Here is a 12239-nt window from a genome sequence, read left to right as displayed (position 1 = left end):
ACCCCCTTAAATACTCTTTTCATAATTGGATTCACCTGTGTATGTAGGCCAGGGGTCACTGAGCTTACCAAGCCAATTTGAGTTCCAATAATTAGTTCTAAAGGTTTTGGAATCAATAAAATGACAACAGTGCCCAAATTTATGCACCTGCCTAATTTTGTTTAAACAATTATAGCACACTTTCTGTAAATCCAATAAACTTCATTTCACTTCTCAAATATCACTGTGTGTGTCTTCTATATGATATATTTAACTGACATTTTTATCGTAACAAGCAAAGATTTATACAGGAAAATCATGACGATTAACAAGGTTGCCCAAACTTTCGCATCCCACTGTATCTGTGTTAATGGAAGTTATCAAAATTGAATGTGTGCGTGAATTACATGTCTCAATGCAGTGAACAATAACTTGCAATATTATTCCTAATACCAATTTAAATAAGCTTTGCATTTTATATGGTCCTTAAAAAAGGCAAATTAGTTTTACATTGTACAATAGAAACCAACATAGTAACATAGTAACATAGTATATAAGGCCGAAAAAAGACATTTGTCCATCCAGTTCGGCCTGTCATCCTGCAAGTTGATCCAGAGGAAGGCAAAAAAAAAAAAAAAACTGTGAGGTAGAAGCAAATTCTCCCCACTTTAGGGGAATTAAAAATTCCTTCCCGACTCCAATCAGGCAATCAGAATAACTCCCTGGATCAACGACCCCTCTCTAGTAGCTATAGCCTGTAATATTATTACACTCCAGAAATACATCCAGGCCCCTCTTGAATTCCTTTATTGTACTCACCGTCACCACCTCCTCGGGCAGAGAGCTCCATAGTCTCACTGCTCTTACCGTAAAGAATCCTCTTCTATGTTTGTGTACAAACCTTCTTTCCTCCAGACGCAGAGAATGTCCCCTCGTCACAGTCACAGTCCTGGGGATAAATAGCTGATGGGATAGATCGCTGTACTGACCTCTGATATATTTATACATAGTAATTAGATCTCCTCTCAGTCGTCTTTTTTCTAAAGTGAATAACCCTAATTTTGATAATCTTTCAGGGTACTGTAGTTGCCCCATTCCAGTTATTACTTTAGTTGCCCTCCTCTGGATCTTCTCCAGCTCTGCTATGTCTGCCTTGTTCACAGGGGCCCAGAACTGTGCACAGTACTCCATGTGTGGTCTGACTAGTGATTTGTAAAGTGGTAGGACTATGTTCTTATCACGGGCATCTATGCCCCTTTATCTTATTGGCCTTGGGGCATATATGCAACCCATTATCTTATTGGCCTTGGCAGCAGCTGCCCGACACTGGTTTTTGCAGCTCAGTTTGCTGTTTATTAAAATTCCTAGATCTGTTTCCATGTCAGTGTTACGCAGTGTTTTACCATTTAGTATGTACGGATGACTTGCATTATTCCTTCCCATGTGCATAACCTTACATTTGTCAGTGTTAAACCCCATCTGCCAATTATCTGCCCAAGCCTCCAATCTATCCAGATCCCTCTGTAGTAGTATACTGTCCTCTTCAGTGTTAATTACTTTACACAGTTTAGTGTCATCTTCGAAAATGTATACTTTACTATGCAAGCCTTCTACAAGATCATTAATAAATATAGTGAAGAGAATAGGGCCCAATACTGACCCCTGAGCTACCCCACTAGTGACAGTGACCCAATCTGAGTGTCTACCGTTAATAACCACCCTCTGTTTTCTATTATTGAACCAGTTACTTACCCACATACAGACATTTTCTCCCAGTCCGAGCATTCTCATTTTATATACTAACCTTTTATGTGGTACAGTGTCAAATGCTTTGGAGAAGTCCAGATATACGACATCCATTGATTTACCGCTGTCAAGTCTAGAACTTACCTCCTCATAGAAACTGATTAAATTAGTTTGGCATGATCGATCACTCACGAAGCCATGCTGATATGGCGTTATTTGCTTATTTCCGTTGAGATGCTCTAATATAGCATCTCTCAGAAAACCTTCAAACAGTTTACCCACAACAGATGTTAAACTTACCGGCCTATAGTTTCCAGGCTCTGTTTTTGGACTCTTTTTGAATATTGGCACCACATTTGCCATGCGCCAATCCTGTGGGACATTCCCTGTCCGTATAGAGTCTGCAAATATCAGAAGAAACCAACATAAAGATGGTGTACTTGATTAAGGGAATAAAATATACATGGTTTTACATTTATTCGCCATGGAAATAACTTATGTATTGTTATACATTTTTATAATAAAGAAAAAGTGACAGAATTGTGATTTTACACCAGTTTGCATATAGTGTTTTTGTTGGTAGGTTTCGCAAAATGAAATTGAGGCAGTATAAATATTCATTAAATTCTCTCCTGTGTTATTCTTGGAACAGTCAGAACAATATGAGAGATCTCACGTTTATCCTGGACTTATCACGTATTTTATTGCGGAAATAAGTCTAGAAAGTTAAACCATATATACATTTGCTGTCTTTAAGAACACATCTTTTTAGAAACAATAATTAAACTGACCCAGAGCAGTTATAATTGCATTATTTTAAAAAATTTTTTTTTTAACATTGCACAATTGCCACAGAGCCAAGACGTGTGTTCTATTCAGGCATACTTATAGTCACTATGGGAGTCATTTACTAATCTGAAATATTGCAAAATTAGGCGTATTTCAGGCGCAGATTGTGGCGCAACAGGTAGTTGTACCGCAATCTGCAACATCTCCCCGCTCACGCCAGGTCTAAAATTGTGGCAGTGGTGTGGGCTGGCAGGGAAGGGTCTGCCAGACCCGTCTCATTTACCATTTTCTCATGTGGTATAAAGAAAAATAATAAACTTGCGGCACTTACCAAGTCCCTTTGCAGCTTGTTTATTCACATTAAAACATGGCCACTGGTCCGGGCTCTCACTCAGCTCAGGCGACGGCTGTTTCGCACTAACCGCACTTCATCTGGCCTCCCACGTGATGGCGGCAGTGCGCACATCTCTTTATGCCACGTATGACGTCATCACTATGACAACGATACACACACATTTATTTAAAAACAAAGCATCCATTACACATATTGCTAGATGAAAACTCCTAAATCCTTCTTATCATTAAAGCCTAGAGGCCCCATTGCATTTGTTTTCATTATCCAAGAGGCTTCGTTTTGAAGTAGTGAACGATGTCTATCGCCTCCATTTTTTTATGCTCCTACTATTTCTGTTCCTGTACATGTGAGGAAATCACCATCTGCCCCATGTGCTTCTCTAACATGTTCTATCTAGGACCGTGATCCAGTCCCTGTCCCTATCTTGTCTTTAATGGTCTGACTTCTTCTAAAACTAATAAAGTTTGGATTTTTAGTTTTTTCTTTTAAATCCTCATCATAGGCAAGTATATGCCAATTATTTAAGATGGCTTTCCTCATGGTCACTGCCATAGGTGTATACTTAAAGGTAAACGCTGCTCTCTCATTTTTCCCTTTTACTTGTTTATTGGTTATTTTCTATCCTTGATCTCTCTCTCTTTCTCTCACTGCCCTCAAAAATGACTCTCTAGGAGTCTTCTCTTTAAATCCTTGGACTGATGTATAAAATCTGTGTCTTCACTAGCTATCCTTCTCAATCTCTTTACATGTGGGGGGTGGGAGCTCCTGAAGTGCAAGAGGGAATTTGTGGCAGTACGTTTTCTGTATACCTTAGTAACTAATGTTTCTCCTTGTACACTAAATTCTACATCTAGAAATTCCAGTTCTCTGGGATCTATTTTTCTAGTGAACTTCATATTCATGTTATTTTGGGTATTTAGATATTCCACAAATTCCTCAAATTGCACTTTAGTTCCTCTCCATATAATGATTACAATACATCATCAAGAGGCTACTTTCACACTTGCGGCAGGACGGATCCGACAGGCTGTTCACCATGTCGGATCCGTCCTTCCGCTATTTTGCCGTGCCGCCGGACTGCTGCTCCGTCCCCATTGACTATAATGGGGACGGAAGCGGAGCTCCGGCGGTGCACGGCGAAAGCCGCCGGACTAAAAAGTCGGACATGCAGGACTTTTTAGTCCGGCGGCTTTCGCCGTGCACCGCCGTGCTGCGCTGGAGCTCCGCCCCCATCCCTATTATAGTCAATGGGGACGGAGCGGCAGTCCGGCGGCACGGCAAAATAGCGGCAGGACGGATCCGACATGGTGAACAGCCTGTCGGATCCGTCCTGCCGCAAGTGTGAAAGTAGCCTTAATCTCAAAAAGAGCTTTATATTGCTCACAAAAATATTTTTGGTGGTGAATACATATTCGTCCTCAAAGGTTGCCAAAAACTAATTCGCAAATGTACAGGAAACCGGTGTCCCCATTGCTGTCCCCGTTTTTTTTTATAATACTGTACAAATTAGTAGCAAACATAAAGGTGTTATGTGTCAATACAAATCTCAGGGCTTTGCTCACAAAACCCACATATTCCTCAATTTTATTCTGACATTCCAATATCTTACTGCTTGAACCCCCAATTCCTGCGGTATTCTTGTATATAAATGTCCACATCTATAGATGCTAAAAGGTCCCCTTCTTGCCACTGTATATCTCTAATCGCCTTCAAGAAATCATTAGTATCTTTCAAATATGATCGTACCCCTTTTAAAAGAGGACGTAGTAGCCAATCTACATATTGTGACAGTTTTTCTGTAATTGGCCCTATTCCTGACACTATTGGGTGTCCAGGTGGGTTTTCCACCTTATTATGTACTTTAGGTACAAAATACCACTTTGGTTTTGTGGGGTATCTGGGGTACAATCTTTCTGCTGTTCTCTCCCTTATCCCTCCCTTTACCATATATTTCCACAATAAGGACCTTAAAGGGGTTGTCTCATCATGGACAATGGGGGCATATCGCTAGGATATTCCCCCATTGTCTTATAGGTGCGGGTCCCACCGCTAGGACCCGCACCTATATCGAGAACGGAGCCCCGCAAGTGAAGGAGGGCGCACAGCGCATGTGCAGCTGCCCTCTATTTATTTTATATGGGTGTCACGGATGTAGTAGGGGAGAACACCAAAAGACAACAAGTGGAACACTTAACTTCTGAGGCTGATGGATGATGGATGAACAGGACTTCAACTAGAACCACACACCAGCTCTTCCAAAAACCAAATGAAGCTATCCAGAGCAAGGAGTGATGGGTAAAGTTAGACTAAATAGGGGGAGGTAAAGGTCACATGATCCACACCTGAACAGAAGGATGTGACATACAAGCAACACACAGACAAAGTGAAACCAAAACCAAAAGAGGCTTTCAGATCACTAATGTGCAGATAATCTTCAGAACTTCTAAAACCTGTCACCCGTGTGACAATGGGTCTGGCGAAAATAACTGAGTGCTGTCTCGACTATTTCTGTCGGCCCCATAGAAATGAATGGGAGCGGGGGCCACGCATGCGCGGTACGCTCACATTCACTTCTTTGGGGAGCTGGCTTGGTGGTGGCCGGACAGGAGTCCTCCAGCCACCACCTTGCGGGGCTGCATTCTCAATATAGGTACCTATAAGACAATGGGGGCATATCCTAGCGATGTGCCCCCATTGTTCATGATGAGACAACCCCTTTAATTGTTTCTGATATTTTGGGATGCGGTTAATTGTCAATCGTATGTATACTTCCTCATCTTCTAATAGCCTCCTTCACATAGTATTCCTTCAGCATTAACACTATATTGCCTCCCTTATAAGCTGGTTTCCCTATTATATTTTCTTGTTTAATCAGCCGCTGTAGGGCTCGTTCCTCCCCCTTGCTGATATTTTTCCTCAACCTGGGGTACATTAAACATCTCACAAGTTGCTACCAGCTGATAAGGGAGGGTTAAATGTGGATTTGAAGCCTTTCATGAACGGTTCCACCTTAGACACCTTCTCCATCTGTGTTGGTACTGTCTCCCCCTGTAGGTCCAATAATGTATTCACCACATCTTTGTCTACCTGATCCTGTATTTTGCTCACAAAGAATCCAAACTCATTTATCACACTTGATTTTTCTCCCTCTTTTACTTTGGTCTTTTATCGTTTTTATAATATCTCTACAGATTCAGTTTCCTGATAGCTTTAAATAGATCCACTTCAAACTCCACTGGATTGAAACCTTTCAATAAGCTGAAATTCAAACCTTTAGAGAGCAACGAAAGACCGTCATCATCAAGTTTAAAGGGATTCTGTCACCAAGTTTTGGGCTATAGAGATATGGACATGCACGGCTAGATCGCCACTAGCATGTCCACAATATACCTGTCCTATAAGGCTGTGTGCTTTTATTTTCTTTAAAAAAGGATTTTAGAGATATGTAAATTAGTCTTGTAGGTGTCCAAGGGGCTATACGAACCTTCCTGGTGCCCAGCCACGCCCGCCTGTGAAGGAGCCCAGCACCGCCTATGTCCTCCAAATCTCCTCCTTTCATCAACGATAGATTGCCGATAGATTGCCGGAGGACATAGGCGGTGCTGGGCTCCTTCACAGGCGGGCGTGGCTGGGCACCAGGAAGGTTCGTATAGCCCCTTGAACACCTACAAGACAAATTTACATATCTCTAAAATCCTTTTTTAAAGGAAATAAAAGCACACAGCTCTATAGGACAGGTATATTGCGGACATGCTAGCGGCGATCTAGCCGTGCATGTCCGCATCTCTATAGCCCAAAACTTGGTGACAGAATCCCTTTAATATTTGTTAAATTAATGACATTGCTTCCTATCTGTATCTCTTCAGTATTTCCCACATCTAGTCTTATTGCTTCCAAAATACTTGTTTCCTTTTGTAACCTCCTGTCCTGTTTCTTCCCTTTTGATCGCCCCCTTCTGGTCCTTCTTCTAAAGGGGGAACTGTACCTCCAGTTGTTATTTCTCTTCTTATATTAGTAGCGGATGTCATATTATTCAAATCTTCCGAAGCACTTGAATCTGATTCTGTGGTCCAACCATCTGTATTTCTCTTTCTACCTTGTCTTTTTCTATTATATGTTTTTCTATTCTCTTTCCAATCATAAACTCTATGTCACCTCCAGCTCTCTGAGAAGGTCTTGCAGACGTTCTTCTGTACCTCTTGCATGATGTTCTTTGTTTTGGTTTCACTTTGTCATCTCCTTTCCTTCTCCCAGCTGTCACCTATTCACACTAATTGCCTCCCTTTATACTCCCTCCCATACTGCCTCACTTTGTAGTTTATACTACTTCCTGGATGGAAGTGATCACTGCTGGAGACTTTGGTTACTGCTTGTTCAGATAAGTCCTTTCTTGTATTGTGTTTCTTTGCTGGCTTGATTCTAGGTGACCCTGACTCCCTCCGTATTAAGTGCAGGGAGCCGGTGGTCGTGTCCCCTCACTATTATAGGGTTTTCAGGTGTCACACAGTCTAGGTACGAGGGCATGCAATTGTCTACCTCTGAGACCCTTGTATGTGCTTAGTAGTCAGGGGTCACCTTTATGCTCCTTAGTTTGGGATCAAGCCAGTCGGATGTTTATCCATAACTTCCAGCTATCTGCAATATCATCCGTGACACTCTACCATTATAATAATCCTCTTTGTCTCTCAGGAATTTATCTTTCTTTCTCTCTTTGGTTGCTGGTCAATCTCACTCTAATTTTTATTTTTTTGCTCACTCTAGCTCCAGCGTTACTGTCTCATATTCTATTATATTCCTTTTCAAAACCAACTGCATTAACTTAAATGAATGTTCAGCGTGCAGACTTTTCCATTGCTCAGTGAAATCCATATGGTCTTGGTACTGCGACACTTCTTTAAAAACTCTCAAACCTCTCGGTACTCTATTATGAGTTTCATGTGATTGCAATGAGTTAATAGTCCAGAATAAACAAACCTCTCTTTCTGCTTTTACCATTTTCTATGCCTGTTGTAGGCGTAGAAAAAGGTCTAAAGTTAAGACAGCTTGGAAGCTGTCTTACATTTAGAACTGGTAGAGCACCCACCGAAGCTATAGAGAGGCCACCGGTAAAACGCTGCTCTTAATAAATGTGCCCCTATATATGAAACCGAAAAACTGTCTAATATACACTACACACAAAAAGTTAAGGTTATTTGGCTTTATGATGGTGAAATTTATGGAAAATGTAAAAAGGTCACACTACAGTGATAATATATAATGAAAGTAGGGCATTTAAGTAGACGCATGCAATGGTGATTTCCTAATCTTGAAACTATTTATTGAAACAAGCCAACAACAGAGGTGGGTATACCCATCACAAAAAATGTCAATGTCTCAATAACTTGGCCATGTGGCCTTGAGCATCAATTACAGCTTGACAACGATGTCTCATAATTTTCACAAGTTGACTTATTGTCTGCTGAGGCATGGCATCCCACTCTTCTTGAAGGACGGCCCTCAGGTAATTTTGGTTCTGGGGTACAGAGTTACGAGCTTCTACACGGCGACTCAGCTGATCCCATAGGTTTACAATGGGATTCGGGTCTGGAGAAAGTTCAGGCCACTTCATTTGAGGTACCCCAGTCTCCAGCAGCTGTTCCCTAATGATGCAACCTCGCTGGCGCATTTATCGGCCATGAAAATGAAATTAGGCCTGTGTTGTTCATGCAGAGGCACAATGACTGAATTTGTGTCACTGTACCATTCACAAAGTGTAGGGCAGTTCTGTATTGACTAGACACACCTGCACACACTGTAACACCACCACCACCAAAGGAAAACAGTGGCTGATGCATAGCGCTCTCTTTGAGGTTTCCAACATCGTTGGTGGTCATCATTTCTGCTCTGCGCGAATCGACTTTTATCAGTGAACAGCACTGAGGCCCACTGGTCCCTCATCCAGCGTAGATGCTCCCCGGCCCATGCAAGACTATGACGGCTTTGGGCTGGTACTCTTGCAGGTTGTATCACACGCAGACCAAGCTGATGTAAACAGTTTTGAATGGTCTGACGTGACACTTGGTTGCATCTCATCTCCCTTAAATGTGCCGTGAGTTGTGTGGCATTTATCATCTGGTTCTGCGGCATTCATCAGTGTGGGATGTGGCCAATTTGTTGGGCAATTCATGGATCAAACACCTGTTGTGAATTTTGCTGTTAAGCTCCTTGTTAGAAAACAGCAAGTTGTGCAAAAAGTACTGAAACATTGAACAGTTGGACATGTACAGGTGAAACTCGAAAAATTTGAATATCGTGCAAAAGTTCATTTATTTCAGTAATGCAACTTAAAAGGAGTTGCATTAATGCAACTTAAAATTATAATATTGTGAAATAGTTCAATTTTCTAGGCTCAAAATGTCACAATCTAGTCAGCTAATTAATCCATACCCCCTGAGCAAAGGGTACCTGAGATTGTGACTTTGCGGTTTCATAAGCTGTAAGCCATAATCATCCAAATTATAACAAATAAAGGCCGGAAATATCTCGCTTTGCATGTAATGAGTCTATCGCATATGTTAGTTTCATCTTTTACGTTGCATTACTGAAATTAGGGCTGAAACGATTCATCAATCGTAATCGATTCCAAAAAATCCTCGAAGCAGTTTTCCTGTATCGAGGATTCGTTTATATCACGTGAGCATTAAGTGTGAGTGAAATGAAGCCTTTCACTCACCGCTCCGTGGCCTTCAGTCGGCACCACGCTGCAGGGCCTGGCGTGCACACATCGTCAGTGCTCTGGCTGACGCTGTGTGTGAAGTCAGGTCCCTCCCAGTGCATGCTGGGAAGAAGACGCGTTTGTCTCCTGCGGACTCCATGTCAACGCTATGCCAGGAAAGGTAAGTATAAGATAGCACTAGCAGGGGCCCGAATCTGAGAGGATGAGGGGTTGATGGGGGCGGGGGGTTGCAGATTTGAAGGGGCACCTGTGATTTGAAGTGATGGTGCTGGGGGACATGGATGGCAAATTGGCAGTGGCATGGAGGGGCTGATGATGATATCTGATGACACTGGGGGAATGAGGGACATGACATGGAGGTGTCACTGTGCAGCATTTTTTTGTCCTGATCCCCATTATAGTTAATAGGCATCCAGCTATGACAGATGCAACCAGTGAACTCCAGCAGTTCACAACAGCCTTATATACACATTCCGGCAGAAGACCAGCCTGCTGGAGTTTACAGTATTGGGTATAGCCGGATACAACCAGCTATATGCTCTCATTGACCTATAATTTGTTCCAGGGCCATCTGGCCATCTCCCGGCATACATGCTGGGTATCATCCAAAGCTTTTTTATTTATTTTTTGTCCTGCCGAAACCCAGCTTGAGTGCTGTAACAAGGCCGGACCCCATTCCAGTCCATCACTGCAGCAGCCGGCAGTATCCAGCTATACCCGATACGGTACATTCTGGCCGTCTGTTCTTCTCACAGAATGTATTTAGCTGCTTGAAAGAAGCCTTATGTGTGCAATTATTTTCTATACCACTGTAAGAAATAAAAATATTGTTTTTATAAAGCAATACGTTCTTTTAGGAAGGTTTTTCTTGTTAGAGTACTCGAATAATCGTAAAAGTAATCGATAGAATACTAAAATAATCGTTTACTGCAGCCCTGACTGAAATAAATGAACTTTGCACGATATTCTAATTTTTCGAGTTTCACCTGTACATTCAGAAGTTTAGAGAAGGTCACATTAAGTTCACCTGTAAAGGTTAGAGCGCATTTTAGGTTCATCCTGAAATTTCACCCACAAGGCAAATATAACTTTTTGTGAGTGTATATCTCTGCTATATGTAAATGTTCAAAAACAACCTCAGTTCTCCCAAAAATCCATTTAGAGTAATACACTAAATTGAAAACTGGCGGTAGAGGGATGAACTGCCCTTTCTCAGTACATAAAATGGGGGGGAGTTGGGGAGCACAAGGAAGAGAAATCTTGTCACTTCTTAGTATAGAGTAGAGCTGTTATATTACACCAGGAGTCCATCCACCTAACAAACATGGAAAGAGAAAATGAACATTTTTACAAACCAGTATAGAAATGAAAACTGCCCAAACTTTGCATTTCTAGCTGCTGTACAGTACATCTAATATGCATCAAATTAAGGGCTCTTTCACACTTGCGTTCTTCTGTTCCGGCATAGAGTTCCGTCGTCAGGGCTCTATGCCGGAAGAATCCTGATCAGGATTATCCCCATGCATTCTGAATGGAGAGAAATCCGTTCAGGATGCATCAAGATGTCTTCAGTTCAGGACCGGAACGTTTTTTGGCCGGAAAAAATACCGCAGCATGCTGCGCTTTTTGCTCCGGCCAAAAATCCTGAAGACTTGCCGCAATGCCGGATCCGGAATTAATGCCCACTGAAAGGCATTAATCTGGATCCGGCCTTAAGCTAAACGTCGTTTCGGCGCATTACCGGATCCGACGTTTAGCTTTTTCTGAATGGTTACCATGGCTGCCGGGACGCTAAAGTCCTGTTTGCCATGGTAAAGTGTAGTGGGGAGCGGGGGAGCAGTATACTTACCGTCCGTGCGGCTCCCGGGGCGCTTCAGAGTGACGTCAGGGCGCCCCACGCGCATGGATAACGTGATCGCATGGATCACGTCATCCATGCGCATGGGGCGCTCTGACGTCATTCTGGAGCGCCCCGGGAGCCGCACGGACGGTAAGTATACCGCTCCCCCGCTCCCCACTGCTACTATGGCAGCCAGGACTTTAATAGCGTTCTGGCTGCCATAGTAACACTGAATGCATCTTCAAATGCTTTCAGTTCACTTGCGGTGTTACGGATCCGGCGGGCACTTCCGGCAAATGGAGTACACGCCGGATCCGGACAACGCAAGTGTGAAAGAGCCCTAAATAGGTCAGGGCCATTTCTTGATAATTTCACTAGCATTTCAAACACCTATTTCCCCAGTGGTCTAGGTTGCTAGAGAAATTAAGGCCAAACATATTTTATTTTCGTGTCTGTCCCGTTTTTTATCATTGGGTCCGCAAAAAATGTGTGATATCTGCATCCTTATGTCCGTTCCGTAGCCCCGCAAAAAAAAAAAAGAACATGTCCTATTCTTGTCCGTTTTGTGGACAAGGATAGGCATTGTTACAATGAACGATATAAATTAGACTTCATTATTACACGAAAATGGTACAGAATCCAGTACCATGGCTTTACCTTATTAAGGGTTCTTTTACACCTGGGCGATCATCAGAACAGTTACTGTGGATGAGAGTTTATAGAAATGCTCGTTCCCAACTATTGTCCATTATAAAAGTGCCTTTGATCACACGATGACTGGGCAAACGGTGTCCATCAGGTGATTATATCTTTAG

At 42.4% G+C, this 12239-nt stretch overlaps 1 protein-coding gene across 1 annotated transcript in view; it reads left to right on the top strand.

Moving 5' to 3' along the window:
- The window catches only part of LRCH1 (leucine rich repeats and calponin homology domain containing 1), a 243846-nt gene that overhangs the window by 139557 nt on the left and 92050 nt on the right, over positions 1–12239 (top strand). The window lies entirely within an intron of this gene.

This window comes from Bufo gargarizans, chromosome 3 (genome assembly GCF_014858855.1).
Source record: "Bufo gargarizans isolate SCDJY-AF-19 chromosome 3, ASM1485885v1, whole genome shotgun sequence".
In the NCBI taxonomy this organism is placed as follows: domain Eukaryota; kingdom Metazoa; phylum Chordata; class Amphibia; order Anura; family Bufonidae; genus Bufo; species Bufo gargarizans.
This window is presented reverse-complemented; position numbering and strand designations above follow the sequence as displayed.